The 18,635-nt window shown below is 48.3% G+C and overlaps 1 pseudogene; it reads right to left on the bottom strand.

Moving 5' to 3' along the window:
• Nucleotides 1–10,289: 10,289 nt before the first annotated feature.
• Nucleotides 10,290–11,572, bottom strand: LOC105734016 (dehydrodolichyl diphosphate synthase complex subunit NUS1-like; annotated as a pseudogene).
• Between the last annotated feature and the right edge of the window lie 7,063 nt (nucleotides 11,573–18,635).

Genomic DNA, 18,635 nt, shown 5'->3' with positions numbered 1-18,635 from the left:
GCACTGAAAGCCTTTTGTGTGGCATCCTCCAGGCACCAGATCCAGGGCTTCTCCTGCAGCCCCAGCCCCACCATGGGAGCCATGCAGCACCCAGTTCAACACCAGCCACCCCTGTGGTGGCCTGGTGCCAGCCCTGCAGGCAGGCACTGAGATAATCTAGCTAGACTGGCTACCATCTTGGCATGTCCCAAGACAGCCCAGGGCCTCGGGGAACTTCAAAAGGAAAATTAATGTCTCTTACCAGCTATTAGAGGAAATTATTCAGATAGAAATCTTCTTTTCTATTTCCTCATCCTTGTTTTTGAATCCTGAGCCTTTGATTTCTTTCTACTCTGGAAATTTTCAGAAAGATGCTCTGAGGACCTGGGCTGTGCACCAAGGCTTAATGAGTACCTGGCACACCTGGCATTGAGCCTCACCTGGGGAAGTCAGCTTCTGAGGCCTGTGCCTCCTGAACCCAGCCCTGAGGTCTTCCAAAGAGGCTGGCAGGCCCTTGGCAGCTGAGGGCAGCTCTCCCAAATTGGGTGGGCCTCTGCTGCAGCTGATGCCCAGGGGAGGTGGCATGGGGCTGCAGGCAGACATCATGCACCAGGGTGGAGGGGTGCTGAGGGCACTTCTGGGTGGAGGAGAGGCCGAGGTGTGGACTCAGTGGGAACCCTTCCTGTCTCAGTGGGGACCCCTCATGCTCTCCACCCTTCAGTCTTTCCCCACTGCCTTGGATATGGTCTTTCAACTTCCCAATCTGGTGCTCAAAATCCTGCAGATCAATCTCTGGCAGTTACCCTAGCCTTGCCCCTCATCCCCTCCTCTACACATTCCCCACTTCTGCCTGCCCACAATCAACAACCTTCTTCTCTTTCTCTACCTGGTAGACTCCTGTGCCTCCTCAGGTGGTCCAGCCCTGCCTCACCTTCTCAGAAATGCTGGCTTGGACTCCACCCATCAGAACATTTGGCATCTCCATCACCTAGACCAGGCCATTATCCTGAGCTAGTCAGGAGCTACTCATGGGCTGCATCCCCTAGAAACTCCCCGAAGCCAGGGAGAAGGGTGGCTTCATCTCCAGGTTCCCAGTGTCAGGTGGCCCAGATGGGCTTTAATAAGCTCCTGTTTGAGTGAGTGACACTTGATGATAATGATGGCTTGAATAAATAAAGGAATGAAAAAATGAATGGGACTTATTAGAAGAGGCACCAGGAACAAGGTGTCAAGAGACTAATCATGGGCTGGGCATTATGGCTCATGCCTGGAATCCCAGCACTTTGGGAGGCTGAGGCAGGTGGATCACCTGAGGTCAGGAGTTCGAGACCAGTCTGGCCAACATGGTGAAAACCTGTCTCTACTAAAAATAAAAAAAAATTAGCCAGGCATGGTGGCAGGTGCCTGTAATCCCAGCTACTTGGGAGGCTGAGACAGGAGAATCACTTGAACCTGGGAGGTGGAGGTTACAGTGAGCCGAGATCACACAATTGCACTCCAGCTTGGGTGACAGAGCAAGACTTCGTCTCAAAAAAAAAAAAAAAAAAAAAAACAGAGACTAATCTTGAATCATGACTCAGTCACTTCCTTCCTGTGTGACATGGAGTGAGTTGCTTTACCTCTCTGTGCTTCAGCTTTCAATTCTGTAAAATGGGATTAATAGTTTTAGCCCTGCCTTCAAAACAGAGTTGTGTGGATAAAACAAAACAAAGGGGTTGCCAGGTGCAGTGGCTCATGCCTGTAATCCCAGGGCTTTGGGAGGCCAAAGTGGGTAGATCATTTGAGATCAGCAGTTTGAGACCAGCCTGGCCAAAATGGTGAAACCACATCTTTACTAAAAATACAGAAATTAGCTGGAAGTGGGAGGAGACACCTGTAATCCCAGCTACTCAATCACTTGAGACCAAGAGGTGGAGGTTGCAGTGAGCTGAGATGGTGCCACTGCACTCCAGTCCAGGTGACAGAGGGAGACTCCATCGCTAAATAAATAAATAAATAAATAAATGAAGGGATTGAGCATGCAATTATATTAAAGGTCCATGTACCACTCATCCCTCCATCCATCCAACAACTCATTCATCCAATTATCAATTCATCCGTTCATCCACTCATCCATCCACCCATCTATTCATCTATTCACCCGTTCACCATCCATCCACTCATTCATCCATCCACCCACTCATACAGTCATTCATCCCCTCACCCATCTATTTATCCATCCAATTATCCACCCATCCATCTATTCATCCATGCATTCACCCATTTATTTATCCATCCAATTATCTATCCATCTATCATCTATCCATCCATCCATCCATCCATCCATCATCCATCCTCTTGTCCATTCATTTTTAAACTGATAAGCAACTTCAGCAAAGTCTCAGGATACAAAATCAATGCGCAGAAGTCACAAGTATCCCTATACACCAATAACAGACTAACAGAGAGCCAAATCAAGAGCGAACTCCCATTCAAAATTGCTAAAAAGAGAATAAAATACCTAGGAATGCAACTAACAAAGGATGTAAAAGACCCCTTCAAGGAGAACTACAAACCACTGCTCAAGGAAAAAAGAGAGGAAACAAACAAATGGAAAAACATTCCATGCTCATGGTTAGGAATAATCAATATCATGAAAATGGCCACACTGCCCAAAGTAATTTATAGATTCAATGCTATTCCCATGTACAGAACTGGAAAAAAAAAAACACCTTAAACTTCATTTGGAACCAAGGGCCTGCATAGCCAAGACAATCCTAAGCAAAAAGAAAAAAGCTGGAGGAATCTCGCTACCTGACTTCAAACTATACTACAAGGCTACAGTAATCAAAACAACATGGTACTGGTACCAAAACAGAGATATAGACCAATGGAACAGAACAGAGGCCCTGGAGGCAACGCCACACATCTACAACCATCTGATCTTTCACAAACCTGACAAAAACAAGCAATGGAAAAAGGATTCCCTGCTTAATAAATGGTGTTGGGAAAACTGGCTAGCCATGTGCAGAAAGCAGAAACTGGACCCCTTCCTGATGCCTTACACTAAAATTAATAAGTTAATTCCAGATGGATTAAAGATTTAAACATAAGATCTAATACCATAAAACCTAGGCAGAATCATTCAGGACATAGGCATAGGCAAGGACTTCATGACTAAAACACCGAAAGTGTTGGCAACAAAAGCCAAAATAGACAAATGGGATCTAATTAAACTCCAGAGCTGCTGTACTGCAAAAGAAACAATCAGTAGAGTGAACTGGCAACCAACAGAATGGGAAAAAATTTTTGCAATCTACCCATCTGACAAAGAGCTAATATCTAGAATCTACAAGGAACTAAAACAGATTTACAAGAAAAACAACCCATTAAAAACTAAGTGAAGGATATGAACAGACACTTTTCAAAAGAAGACATATATGAGGCCAACAAACATGGAAAAAAGCTCATCATCACTGGTCATTAGAGAAATGCAAATCAAAACCACATTGAGATATTATCTCACACCAGTTAGAATGGCGCTCATCAAAAAGCTGGAGACAACAGATACTAGAGAGGATATGGAGAAATAGGAACACTTTTACACTGTTGGTGAGACTGTAAATTAATTCAACCATTGTGGAAGACAGTGTGGCACTTCCTCAAGAAATAGATACTCCATTTGACCCAGCAATCCCCTTACCCAAAGGATTATGAATAGTTCTATTATAAAGAAACATGCACACATATGTTTACAATAGCAAAGATCTGGAACCAACCCAAATGCCAATCAGTGATAGACTGGACAAGGAAAATGTGGCACATATAGACCATGGAATACTATGCAGCCATAAAAAACGATGAGTTCGTGTCCTTTAGAGGGACATGGATGAATCTGCAAACCATCATCTTCAGCAAACTGACACAAGAACAGAAAATCAAACACCACATGTTCTCATTCATAGGTGGGTGTTGAACAATGAGAACACATGGACACAGGGAGGGGAGCATCACACACTGGGGTCTGTTGGAGTGGGGCTAGGGCAGAGATAGTAGGGGGTGGAGAGGTCGGGAGGGATAACATGGGAAGAAATGCCAGATATAGGTGACGGGGGGATAGAGGCAGCAAACCATCTTGCCATGTATGTACCTATGCAACAATCCTGCATGATCTGCACATGTACCCCAGAACCTAAAGTACAATAAACAAAACAAAACCAAACACTTACTGAAGTCTCCTGCATGTCAGACCTGTGTTGAGGAATGGGGGACAGAGCGGGGCCAAAGCAAGACTTGCCTCCAGAACACTGTCAGGGAGAGGTAATAGGTGGCAGCAGAGAAGCCCAGACAGGAGCTAAGGGGAGGAGGTCAAGCATGCCGTCTCAAGAGTGCAACCCAGACCAGGCACGGTGACTCACATCTGTAATTTCACCACTGTGGGAGGCAGAGTTGAGCAAATCATTTGAGGCAAAGAGTTTGAGACCAGTCTGGGCAAAGTGGTAAAATTCTGTCTCTAGAAAAAATTAGCCAAGGCCAGGTACAGGAACCCCAGCACTGTGGAAGGCCAAGGCAGGCGGATCACCTGAGGTCAGGAGTTTGAGAGCAACATGGACAACATAATGAAACCCTGTCTCTACCAAAAATACAAAAATTAGCCAGGTGTGATGGCATGTGCCTGTAATCCCAGCTACTTGGGAGGCTGAGGCAGGAGAATCCCTTGAACCCAGGAGGTGGAGGTTGCAGTGAGCCGAGATTGTGCCATTACACTCCAGTCTAGGTGACTGAGCAAGACTCCATCTCAAAAAAAAAAGAAAGGAAAGAAGGAAGGAAGGAAGAAAAAAAGAGTAGGCAAGCATGATGGTGTGTGTCTATAGTCGTAGCTACTCAGGAGGCTGAAGCAAGAGGATTGTTTGACCCCGGGAAGTGGGAGCTGAATTGAGCCCAAATCATGCCACTTGCACTCCAGTCTGGGTAATAGAGCAAGACCTTGTCTGAAAAAAAGAAAATGAACAAAACAAAACAAAAGAGTGCAACCCAAATCTCTGCATCCCACAACCACAAATGCACCTGCTCTTGTCACATTCAGCCAGCTTCAGAAACCCTAGGAGACCAGGAACATTTCTGCCAGGAGTCCAGCTGGGAGGGTCTTTGGAGGGGCTGGTCATGGAGGCAGAGGTCAAGAGGAAGGGAAAACCAGACACAGAGAGGTTAAAGATATGCCTCCAACTACATGACTCGGAAGCTGTTGAATTGGGATGTGAGTCCTGAGCCACGTTCTTAACCAGGTCCACAGCCTGGATCAAATGGGCCCTCAAGTCAAGTGTTCGGAAAGCCTCCCATAGGTGGCTGGCCACCATCTGTTATATACTTCTCCTGACAAGAAGCTGACTACATTTCCATTCTAGTGAAGCTCATCTGTGCATGGCTCTGACTGTGTAAAGCTCCTTCTGGGATAGAGGATCCACATTGGCCCTGGCTCTGCCCTCTGGACCCCGTATTCCTGTGGACCTGGAATATCCCTGCAGAAACTTGAAGACAGTGGTGTGTCTCAGCCTTCTCTTCCCCAACCTGGGTACCCTTCCCTGGTCCCCCCAGACCCTCTCACCTCCCAGCTGTCTGTCTAGCCTAAAAGATCAAGTGCCTTGTTGAGACCACAAGAGTGGGAAGGCAGCTTAGGAGATCAGGAAAAAGACTTATGGCACTAATTTAGAGTGTTAGCCTCACCCTTGGCCTTATCCTTGCCTTCCAGACATTAACTTTTATCACCCCCCAAATCTTGATTTAATTACTCCATCTTAATGTATTGTCTTCATTGCTATAAAATACCTTGATTCCCTTTGGGGAGTAGAGATAAATAATAAATAAATAAAGGGACAAGCTAACCCCCCTAAGATTGGGAGGATGACCACATCTGAGTCCTTTTTCTCTTGTCTGCTTCAAGAACCAATTGTTAATTCTTTTAGTAAGTTTCAGGCCAGTTGATGTCATGACAATATCTTGAAATCAACCATAGTAGCCGAGCATGATGGTTCATGCCTGTAATCTCAGCACTTTGGGAGGCTGAGATGGGTGGATCACCTGAGGCCAGGAGTTCAAGACCAGCCTGGTCAACATGGCAAGACCCCATCTCTACTAAAAATACAAAAAATTAGCCGGGTGTCATGGTGCACACCTGTAATCCCAGCTACTTGGGAGGCTGAGGCAAGAGAATCGCCTGAACTCAGAATCCGGGAGGTGGAGGTTATAGTGAGCTGAGATTGCATCACTGTACTCCAGCCTGGGTGACAGAATGAGACTGACTCAAAAAAAAAAAAAAAGAAGAAAAAAGAAATCAAGCATAGTGAGGGTCTTTACACCACGAGTATTGGCAAATGCTATCAGTCGGGGCTTTCCGTGCTACAGTTTCTAGCACATAACTGAATATGCCTCTCTTCTTTCTTCTCCCCATGGAGCAGTCAAGTGAGGAAGACTGCCTGATCCTAGAGACCCTAGTTCTCCCAAGACACGGACTAAGGCTTTCATTCTCAGAGGACTTTCCCCTCACCTGACTCTCCTCTGTGCACACTCTGTCTCACTCTGTATTCTTTTAGGAGCTGCAGAGTTTCGAGAATACATCCACTCAATTAACATAGGTTGAACACCACTCTCTGTCAGGAACCAGGCTTGGAACTTGTGACTGGGAACTTACAGATTGGACAGAGCTCCCATCTCTACCAGTGCCTCCGGGGCACTCACTCGATGGCATATATATAATACATGCTATCTCACTTAACCCTCACAACACCTGGGCCCATTTTACAGATGAGAAAAATGCAGATCCTGGAGTGCCGATTGAGTCACTTCTATCTGTTCCATTCCAAAGACCCAGGCTTAACATTCCAAAATGACAGTGGTGGTGATTTTTTTTTCTTGTTTGGGCTTCACTATGGCTTTGAGAGGAAGCTGTTTGTTGCTCTATTTGCCAAGAAGGAAAACCTGAAGCTCAGGAAGTTGACTGGTCCAACTTGCAAGCTTGAATGAAAATGCAGGACTCCATCTCCTAAATCCAGGTAATGGTGCAAAATTAGCCCCCTCCTGGGGTGGAGCCTTGAGTTGGGAGCCCTGAGTTCTTGTCTCAGCTCCACTGGGGATGTCAAGGCTGACCTTGGACACGTCACTTCTCATGATCTAAGCCATTCTGTGCTCCTCAGCCCTAATCGCTCTGAACCCCAAACCCTGCCATCCCATGCCACTTGAGCTTTATTATGGGATGTTCCATGAACATTGCCACTTACTGTAACACAGATGGGACTCTCTAAGTCTTTTCCTCATTTGTAAAAACTGAAATAACAATAGTTTCTACTTTACAGGATATTGTGAGAATACAATAACATACTATCAATGGATCCCTCAAGGATGCTCGCTGAATGTTAGCCACTAACTCTCTGGAAACATGTCCCCACTGTCTAGGTGGCTGTGGTACACATGTATGAAGCCCACGTACATTCAAGTATCCAGCATCACCTAAAATGCACACAAGTTCATCCATTCAGTATTGACATGGTCAGATAGTGTGGTGGACTATAGATGGCTACAAATTATTTGTCATGCCTTTCAAGAAATCTACCCAGCCTGGCATGGTGGCTAACACCTGTAATCCCAGCACTTTGGGAGGCCAAGGCGGGCAGATCACAAGGTCAGGAGTTTGAGACCAGCCTGGCCAATATGGTGAAACTCTGTCTCTACTAAAAATACAAAAATTAGCTGGATGTGGTGGTGTGCACCTGTAATCCCAGCCACTTAGGAGGCTGAGGCAGAAGATCACTTGAACCCAGGAGGTGAAATTTGCAGTGAGTCAAGATTGTGCCATTGCACTCCAGCCTGGGCAACAAAGCAAGACTCCATCTCCAAAAAAATAAAAAAAAATCTATTTTCCCTCCTGTTGAGTCTAGGCTACCCTCATGGCTGCTTACCTAATAGAATGTAATGGAAGGAACAGTGGCCAGTTATAGTCCTGGTCTTTAAGAAGACTGGCAGTTTCTGCTTCTCCCTCTTGGAACACTTGCTCTTGGAGCACTACTTCTCAGAAACCAGCCATAATGCTCCAAAACATGTACAGAAGCCACATTTAGGCACTCTGATTGACAGCCCCTCTAAAGTCCCAGGCAATATCCAACATGAGCTGCCAATCATGTGGATGGGCCGCCTTGGATATTCCAGCCCACTGGAGCCCCCTGATGCCTGCATCCCCAACCAACATCACATAAATCAGAAGAGCTTCCCAGCTGAGCACAGTCAGCTTATAGGATAATGAGATTTAAGATGGTTATTGCTTTAAACCACTAAGTGTTGGGGTAATTTGTTATACAGCAAACCAAAACATATGTTATAACCATTTATGAAACGGTAACATATTTCTTTACTTTTTTTTTTTGAAAAGATTAGTCACTCTATACAGAAAACTATAGACAATAACTTGCTGCCTGTTTTTGTAGAGCCTGCAAAGTAAGCATGATTTTTACACTATAACATGGTGGAAAAAAATCAAAAGAAGAATATTATTGTATGAGCTGTGTGAGAAATTTATATGAAATTCAAATTTCAGTATTCACAAATAAAGTTTGATTGGAACACAGGCATACTCATTCAGGTACATCCTGTCCACCGCTGCTTTGTCATGAGAGCAGGAGAATTCTGTGGTGGTATCAGAGACCATATGAACCACAGCAACTAAGATATTTACTGTCTGGCCCTTTCCAGGAAAAGTTCACCAACTCCCTTCTGTAGAGCATTAAGTATGTGTCACCATTTTGAACTTAAAATCCTGCATATAAGAGCTTGTATGTGGCCAGTTGCAGTGGCTCATGCCTGTACTCCCAGCACTTTGGGAGGCTGAGGCGGGCAGATCACGAGTTCAGGAGTTTGAGACCAACCTGGCCAACATGGTGAAACCCCGTCTCTACTAAAAATGCAAAAATTAGCTGGGCATGGTGGTGGGTGCCTGTAATCCCAGCTACTCAGGAGGCTGAAGCAGGAGAATCATTTGAACCCAGGAGGCAGAGGTTGCAGTGTGTTGAGATCGTGCCACTGCACTCCAGGCTAGGCGAGAGAGCAAGATTTTATCTCAAAAAATAAAAATAATAATAATAACTTGTATGTGTCTGAACACTTTTTTTAATTTTTTTAGTTTAATCATTTTTATTTCAAGTGTATTTTAAAAATCATAAATGGGGTTTCATTATCTAAAGTTGAAACATTTATCCTTCATAGCTTCAGAATTTGACAAGGAATTGTAGACCATGCTTTTCAAATCCAGTCTTCTTTGCTATTTTTCAAACTTCTGAGATCTAGTATTAAACTGCTTCATTCTAAATGTACAGTTTTAGATAACTATTATACACTTGTTGTTAAGGGTTTTCTGAAAACAGTCTATCAAATATAAAGAATGGTTTCTATCTAAGAATCAGCAGTGAAGGAAGAAATATTAGCCACCTATCAAGAAATCAATTATTCATTTTAAAAATAACAGAACCAGTGCTGCTCTCTGTCATAAAAGAGAACATGGAAAATTTATTTTTATAGACCTTGGTAATATTTTATTCCCCACAGAGGCCTTCAATTCTTTTACACACAGTAATCATCAGGACTTACTGAGTAAAAATCTCAGGTATTAACCATGGCCCTAAAATGTGCTATTCCAAAGAGGAACAGGTTACTTTTGAGGAAAAAAGCTGCCTTGGTGACTTCCCTCAAATGTTTATTTTAAATAAAAATAGTTGATGGAAATATTTTTTAAACCAACTTTGGGTATAATATGGCATGCCGCCCATCAAACAAAAAAGGAAATCTAAACTTTCTTTCCTTTTATAATGATTCTTCATCTTTACTTTTAAGATTACAACATATTCACCTTTTTATGCTTGTTTGCTTTTTTTGACTGCCTAATCCAATATTTAAATTTTTTAAAGTCTACATTTCTATGTAGTAAGAGTTATTTTTCAAATAATCTTTATAAGCCAGAATACAGACACCAGAGCAACACTCTCAAGTCATACTGTTAGACTATAATAAAGAGATGAAAATGGATGGATATCTGAAGATAGGTATTCCCTCTGCTCTCTCTGAAGGTGAGCAAGCTTTTAACACATGAGCAACACAGAACTCCATTCCTCTGGAGCTCCTTTAAACTCAGAATGCTTCAAATCAGTAAGTCAATATATTATTCTTAAAAATTAAAGTTTGGTCACTAAGAAGGACTGAACAAAAATTATTCCCCTCCCATCAAACACAATCAGAAAAGTTCTATCAGGCCCTCTTCTCCCCACAAAAACAGGGAAGTAGCTGGGGCTGAAGACGTTAAGTGTCACATTCCAGTTCCTAAAACATCGCTACTATTTGCTTAAAGTTGTAGGTCTATGTATTTCCTTTTCCAATACGTCCCCATTTATAAGTTTATTTCCACACATACAAACGTGCACATGTGTGCATGTGCACATGCACACATGCACACACACAATCTCAAGACACTTTTTTGTATTTGCTGATAAATTATGAGGATTATGAACTAGGTGTGTACAGGGTTTCATAGGTGCTTTGTAAACATCAGAGTCACTTGGGTCCTTTCCTCCATAAGCCTAAAATCAAATTATGCAACCTATGACCACTACTTGCCCAGACACTGTTCACAGGCTGCATATTGACGAAGGGCAGAGAAAACGTCCTCATAACTGATGTTTAGGTGGGAAGGCAAAGAGACAATCTCAGTCAATCTGATGTGCTAGGGAAGAAAGCCTAATGTGCTGTCCACAGGACCAAACTTCAATACTAAATCAGGATCAGGACAACCATTTGAACTAAGTAAACTGCCTAACATATCTACATCCAAATCTGTGGGTCTCTTTTGCTTCTGGGCTACTAACTGGCAAAAGTCCTGAGCAGCTCTCACAGTATCTGCTTTTCCATTTTTCGGGGACAGCACCTTCACTGCCAAATGGCAATTTAAAACTGGATCATCTTTGTCATTACTATTTGCAAACTCTGGTGAATATTTTGAACAATCTAGGCCCAGAAGTTCTTGCTGTTGTTTTAAAATTTCATCCATCAATCTGGAATTCTTTTGAAAATACCTGTGATCCCAGCACTTTGGGAGGCCAAGGCAGGAGGAACACTTGAGGCCAGGAATTACAGGCTAGCCTGGGCAACATAGCAAGACCTTGTCTCTTGGTGGTCGTAGACGCTAATGTAGGAGATGCCCACGGCCATACACCACACCACGAGGCTTGGCGATATCCGAGAACCTGGGCTCCTGCTCCACCTCGGTGAACACCAGGCCCATGTGCACAGGCAGCTTCTCCAGGGAACGGCCGTCCGCGCGCCAACGCAGCCGGTGGTGGGCGGCGGCCAGGCACGACCAGCCGCGCGGGTGCCTGTGGTAACGGCGGTTCCTGCCAATCTCCGGGAGCTTGCGGAGCGTGAAGCCGAGCGGCGCTAGGACCGCGGCAGAGGCGGCGCGGCAGCAGCGCCGCCAGATCCAGTTCCCGGTGCGGAACCGAACGCGGAGCCAGCAGGTGAGCGTGCCGTGCAGACAGAGCGGCGCGTGCAACATCCGCCACACCAACTCGTACAGCCCCGTCATAGTCTTGTGGCGCTCGGGCACCCTCTCTCCCTCCCGCCCACTTCCGCGGCGTGACGGCTTTTTATCCACCCCTGCGGCAGGAGCCGGCCATCGCCCCGCGGACCCCGCTCCCCGCGCCCAAACCCCTTTCCACTGCCAACACTTCACCTCGCCCCCGCCGCCATCTTCCTCCTCCTGTCTGAACACTTATTTAGGGCTTTTCTACTTATTTGTTTTTAATGTTTATAGCGACGCGATCTCACTCTGTTACCCTGGCTGCAGTCCAATTGTGCAGACATAACTCACTGCAGCCTCCATGTCCTAAGCTCAGGTGATTCTACCACCTCAGCCTCCTGAGTAGCTGGGACTACAGGTGCATGCCACCATGCCCAGCTAAATCTTTTATGTCTTATTTTGCAGACATAGGGTCTTGCTATGTTGTCCAGGTTGGTCTCAAACTCCTGGGCTCAAGTAATCCTCCCACCTCGGCTTCCCAAAGTTCTGGATTAGAGGCGTGAACCACAGTGCCCTGTCTATTTATTTGAAACTCTGAAAGTTTTCAGAAGTATAAGAATGGCCCAACAGTGTGCAAACATAGGAGGAATGGCTAGAAAGCATTCAAAGAGAGATCAAAGGGAGACTCTTTGATTATGGGGACGAACAGAGGACTTTGAAGAAAGAAACTAGAAAAAAAAAAAAAGAAAGAAACTAGAAATGGAAGGGGTCCTAGTAGGACAAGGACATTTCCAAAGTCCAACACAGCATCCATCCTCCCTAGCCCCTTCCAGCCTCCCCGCTCCCACTGTCCTATCCTGGCCAGAGCTCCAGGTTTCACTGTTCCCACTGTAGAGCCTACCCGAGTTGTCCCCACCTTTGTTCTCTGCCCATCTTCCTTCACTAGTGCTCAGCTTCACAGCCCTTCCTCCTGCAGCCTCCCACCTCCAGGCCTCCATTCCCTCCCTTCTCCATGCTCTGAAGTTCTGTACACAGGAGTTGCCTCTAAGATCCCACTGGCCAGGTCATACTGTTGAGACCCAACTACTCATTCTTCTGCTCCCTGGGCTGGGTGCACCTCCTGGGTAGTCATTGGGCTTATTTATCTCTGGGCCCCCAGGGAAGGCATTAGAGCCAAGCTGCTGAATACAGGAGCCCTGCAGCTTGTACTGAGCATCTGAGCACCAGAAACTTCTAGGATTTCACGGTGGAAGACCCTAAGATATGGCATCTCCTCCCCATGCCCCACTGTCAGGGATGAGGGGTGCAGAGACATCAGGGCCTCCCAGCTGGAGGGATTGTTCAGGGCCAACTCTGAGCTGCCTTCCACCCTTGCCTAGCCTCTGGCAGGGCCTCTGGCCAGGGAGGAACGACCAACAGAGTCACCTCCTGCTGACAAGCCTGGCGCTGACAGCTGGGATCTAGGAGAACAAGAAGTCCAATCAAGGTGCAGGGCTGGGCAGGCCTGCTTTCAGGTGTATGATCTCACCTCTCGGAAACTGGCAAGCTGCTCGAGGCCTTGTGGAGCCTTTGATGACCCAGTGCTGAGGATGCAAATTGCAGGCCCCTAGGCCTCCTGGGTCTGGCCAACACTCTGCTCTAGGGACAAACGACTGAGCCCAGAGAGGGTCCCAGATGGGGCTGGGTAGGAATTAAACTGAATGGGCATACAGGCAGAGCATCCACCCTGGAGAACAGACCCAGGCCTGACTGGGACCCAGAGCCTGGAAGAGCATGTGGAGGGGCAGGGACAAACCAGCCCCCTCCTGCCCCATTCCCGGGAAACACAGCTTGTGTGTTCTAGTCAGTCAGCTTTAGCAAAGCTGACTAGTGACATCAGGCAGGCACCCCTTCTCGTTCAGATCCTAGGCCCCTGACACGCTGGGCCCAGCTGGGTGCTGGAGCTAAAGGAACTTTGCTCCTAGCTCAGCTCGTCTCTGGGCTTTGTCACCTAATGGCCACCAGCACCCTGGTGGAAGGGACCGGCCAGGGGGAGCAGTTGGCCCCATCTCAGCTGGAATCTGCCAGGGCAGCTTGGCCTGCAGCTTGCTGGAGTCCATACTTTTCTGTGAGCTCAAAGGGCAGATCCTAGGAGCCAAAACTGACCCAGAGGGAATGGAACTCAGATGGCCAAAGAAACCACCGCCCTCTGTCCTCTTGGTATGCAACCTTGGTTCCACCCATGAAGACCAGAAGGTGGCGGTCTCTGGTTTTCCAAGGACTCGCGGGGTAGGAGTCCAAGACAGAGCACATACTAGCCTCTCACCATGCCCAGCAGTGGCCTCTGTCATCGCCTCTGTGGATGGCAGCACGGGCCTTCCATCCATTCCCCAAAAGGAAGGCAAAGCCACAGCGCCCATGTGGTTGCCCAAGCCTCAAGGGAGGTTCCATATGCCTTTGAAATGATTACTCTGCTCTGGCTGGAGGCCCCGGGTCCTGCCACCTGACCCCAAGAGCCTCTCTCTGCTTAGGCCCTGCCTCCTGATCACTCACGGAGCTTGGCCTCCCAATGACTGTGACCAAGACGGGCTGTGTACTGCCCTTCAGAGCTCCTCCAGCTCTGGTGGACCCGGCTCATTGGTGCCCTGGATGGCTCCCACACCCCCAGCAACCAGAGCTTCTCTCTCCTCCAGGCCCCCTGGGAACTCTGCCTAGCCCACACCTTGGGCTGTTTCTGGATGCATCCACTGCTCAGCCTCTCAAGGACAGAGGCTGAGTGTGAGCCCACGTCGATTGTGAGTGCTTACCATGAGCCTGGTACAAGGAGGCACCCACTGGTGGTTTGTATCTGGTCAGTGACAGGGCAGTGTGACCACATCTTCAGAGTGGAAAGATAACAGGCTTCGAGAACAGACAGCCATGGGCAGTTGCAGCCTTTGGACAAGTATGTTAGCTTCTCTGAGTCTCAGTTTTCTCATCTGCAGAAAGAGAATATTAGCACCCATTCCCCTACAAAACAGCACAGCCACACAAGACTAAAGAGAGGGCTTCTTTTGCCCAGCGTGATGACTCACACCTGTAATCCCAGCACTTTGGGAGGCTGAGGCAGGTGGATAACCTGAGGTCAGGAGTTCGAGACCAGCCTGACCAACATGGTAAAACCCCACCTCTACTAAAAATACAAAATTAGCTGGGCATGGTGGCACATGCCTGTAATCCCAGCTACTAGGGAGGCTGAGGCAGGAATATGACTTGAACCCAGGAGACCAAGGTTGTAGTGAGTCGAGATCGCACCACTGCACTCGATCTGGGCAACAACTTCAAAACTCCATCTCACTCTGTCACCCAGGGTTGAGTGCAGTGGTGCAATCTCAGCTCACTGCAACCTCTACCTCCCAGTTTCAAATAATCCTCCTGCCTCAGCCTCCTGAGCAGCGAGACTACAGGTGTCTGCCACCACAGCTGGCTAATTTTTGTATTTTTTAGTAGAGACGGAGTTTTACTGTGTTGGCCAGGCTGGTCTTGAACTGGTCAGGCTGATCTCAAAGGATCCGCCCACCTAAGCCTCCCAAAGTGCTGGGATTACATACATGAACCACTGCGCCCGGCCCTAAGGCTGGAGAGAGGTTTTATAGAGACCAACTGAATGAAGCCCTGGGTACCAGATCTGGCACAGGCACTCAAAAAAATCAGTCCTGGCACTCCAGCTCTGGGCTTCTATGTAACTGGCACTGTGTGCCCAGTCCCTCGGAAGCTGACCTGAGCCAGGGTGAGAGCCTTCACAGTGTCCTGCAGGGAAAGTGCTGGGCCAGGGTCTTCAGCCCTGGCTTTTGGGCTCATCCTGCCACTTCTTGCCTATGCGTGCAAAGGAGAGCTGCCTTTTCTGTCTGAATCTCAGCTTTCTCTTCTGTAAAATGGGTGCTCCAGCCTGTCTGGGCCACCTCACAGTGGAGGTCCAGGTGCTGTACAGACTGTCAAGGGCCATGTGTCAGGTGGCCCAGGCCACCCAGGGACTGGGCAACCTCACTGGCAGGTAGGCATAGGGATGGCTTTTGTCCAGGAGGGTCTGCCTGGATGGTAACCCAGTGAGAGTCCTCAGTCCCCAGCTGAGCTGCTCTGGGCCCAGCCTGGTCTGACATCCCATCCCGAAGTTTCCCAAGCTGGACAGGCTGTCTCTGGGTGCCCACTTCCCACCATTCCATTTTATTTGCCTGTGCTTAAGCCAGCTCAGGCTTCCAGCATTATTATTACTAGACAGAGTCTTGCTTTGTTGCCCAGGCTGGAGTGCAGTGGCGTGATCTTAGCTCACTGCAGCCTCTACCTCTCAGGTTCAAGCGATTACCATGCTTCAGCCTCTCGAGTAGCTGGGATTACAGGCACAGAACCATACCTAGCTACTTTGTTTTAGTAGAGACAGGATTTCACCATGTTGGCCAGGCTGGTTTCAAACTCCACACCTCAAGTGATCCACTTGCCTCAGCCTCCCAAAGTGCTGGGATGACAGGCATGAGTCACTGCATCTGGCCAGGCCTCTAGCTTTTGTGAGAGACTCACATCTGCCCACTTGATGAAGCTCTGGGCAGAGCAAGGAGAAAAACCAGTATTTACTGGAATGGATGAGGGCATTCCAACAGGGGCCTTTCGCTGAATGGAGGCAGCATGAAAAAGGGGCAGGTGGGACCCAGATGTGCAGGAGCCCGAGGCTGCCCCTTGAGGCTGTCCCAGGAATCTGAGCCTAGCTGCAGCAGCCCCCAAGATTGACGAGGAGCAGCGCGATCCTCTCCCCACCAAGGACGGTGGGAGTGGGGTGGGAGCTGGCCCAGGACTTCCAGGCAGGATCAGCCACTGCTCAGGCACTGTCCCAGGCGGGTACAGCCAGGGGCAGGCTCAGCACTGCGCAGGCCGTTGGCTCAGTGAGTGCAGAGAGGGGCCCCCAGGTTATGCCAAAAACGTGTCTTCTCAAACTTTCTCCTCAAGCCTGTCTCATATGCTGGTTCCTATCTCTCTCTAATAGTTGCTGGGTACCTGGGAGCAGAGACTTGGCCAGTTCTCCCCAAGCTCAGCTGCAGGCTTCAGGGATCTGGGCAAGGTCTGGTTAACCCTGCCCATCTTTTGAGGAGGAAGGCTGGTTGCTCCCCTAGCCTCCACTGTGACATTAGGAGGCAAGGGCAGCCAGGCTGATCGCTAGTTTCATCTGGGTCCCCCAGGTGATGGGATGGGCAGTGACAGGTGCATTGGCAGCCAGGCTGGAGTGGCATGGCCAGCTGCCCTGGGCACCATCTTCCCTGCCTGTCACCACTCCTGTCTGCCCAAGTAGCAAAGCAAAGTCACAGTGACAAGATCCAGAGGTAGGAGGCTCCAACTGGAGATGGTGCTGCTGTCACAGGCCACCGGAGAAGCAATGCGACAGCTTCTCATGGTGGCGGGCTGTCCCCACTCCCTCCCCGGCTCTGGCTTGATCCTTGTCATTGTCTATTTCTTTGCCTTGCCCTTATCTCAGCCTGGCTTCTCTTCCAGGATATCAGTGCTGAGAGGATCTCGGTCCACGCCTGTCTCCATCTCTCTTCCCCACTCCCTAAACTCAGGACCTAGTCACTCCTGCTCCTTACACACACACACACACACACACACACACTAACACACATATACGCACTCTCACACTCACACTCTACCGCCCCCCCCAAACACTCCCAACCCATCTTAGGAAACAAGTTTCCCTCCCAGAACCTTTATTAAGATCTGTGGGGAGGCCGGGTACGATGGCTCACACCTGTAATCCCAGCACTTTGGGAGGCCAAGGTGGGTGGATCATGAGGTCAAGAGATTGAGACCATTCTGGCCATCATGGTGAAAACCCGTCTCTACTAAAAATACAAACATTAGCTGGTTGTGGTGGCACGTGCCTGTAATCCCAGCTACTTGGGAGACTGAGGCAGGAAAATCGCTTGAACCTGGGAGGCGGCAGTTGCAGTGAAGAGAGATCATGCCACTGCACTCCAGCCTGGCAACACAGTAAGACTCTGTCTCAAAAAAAAAAGAAAAAAAAAGACCTGTGGAGAATGACTGAGATCTGGGCCCCCAGTGAGTCTGTAAGTGTGAGCCTGTGTGTGAGCCTGTGAGCATCCACGTGGCTGTGGAATTTAGAAAGCATGTGTGCACACAAGTGAGTGTGACAGTGAAGTGCTGAGAGTTGAAAGAGTGTGTGTTTGGGGTCAGTGTGGCCTTGGCTGTATGCGCACACAGATGAGCTGTGGTGAGGGTGGAGGGAGGTGAGTGACTCTCAGCGTGGAAGCTGAGCCCGGGGCAGATGGACAAATGCACTCTTTGAGCTCCTGTGGAGTCTGCCACCCCATATCTTGCTTGACTACTCCCTCTGTCATCCTGGGCTCCCTCAAATCAGGACGGGGGGCATGAAAGGGGAGTGAAGCTGCTGACCTGTAGGAAGGAGCCTGCCACTCCCTAGGCCTATCAGCCACTGATTTGTTCCACATTGCTATAGATACTTACAAATCCCAGTTTCTGAGGAGTAAGACATCCTCTGCCAGCCAGCTGGAGCTGGTGGGTAGGGAGCTAGGGGGCGAGACACATGGGGGAGGAGAGGGGACCACACCAGAGGCTGGCATCAGGGACTCCTGAGTTCAGCTCCTAGTTTTGCCAAAGGTTAGCATGGGTGCCCCCATATGTCTTCATCAGGAACTGCAGAGCCAGAAATACCACCCACACCTCTGCCCCAGGAAGCAGCCCCTGCCTCTGCCTGATGAAGAGCAAGACTCCCCCTCGACAGCTAGCTTTCTGCCTTCTAGTCACGTCTCTCAAGTAGGGGTAAAGAGAGGGGTCTTCATGCTTTTTTTGTCTCACTGTTGCCCAGACTGGTCTCTAACTCCTGGCCTCAAGTGATCCTCCTGCCTCTAGCTCCCAAAGCACAGCAGTTACAGGTGTGAGCTGTCACACCCAGCAGCTTCTTACTCTTTAAACAACACATAAAATTCTCCTTGAGTTCCTGGAGGGGGACTGTCTCTTTGAACTCAAAATCTTTCCAGGACACTTTGATCATTCCATTAGGCTTTCTAGATTGGAGGCAGAAGAAACTGCAGCTCATTGACTCCCATGTCTTACATGGCTGGAGCAGGAGGAAGAGTGCAGGGATATG

Source organism: Aotus nancymaae, unplaced genomic scaffold (genome assembly GCF_030222135.1).
Source record: "Aotus nancymaae isolate 86718 unplaced genomic scaffold, 86718_ANA_hifiasm-v0.15.2.pri h1tg000049l, whole genome shotgun sequence".
In the NCBI taxonomy this organism is placed as follows: domain Eukaryota; kingdom Metazoa; phylum Chordata; class Mammalia; order Primates; family Aotidae; genus Aotus; species Aotus nancymaae.
The sequence above is the reverse complement of the archived record's forward strand: the minus strand, read 5'-3'. Positions and strand labels throughout refer to the sequence as shown.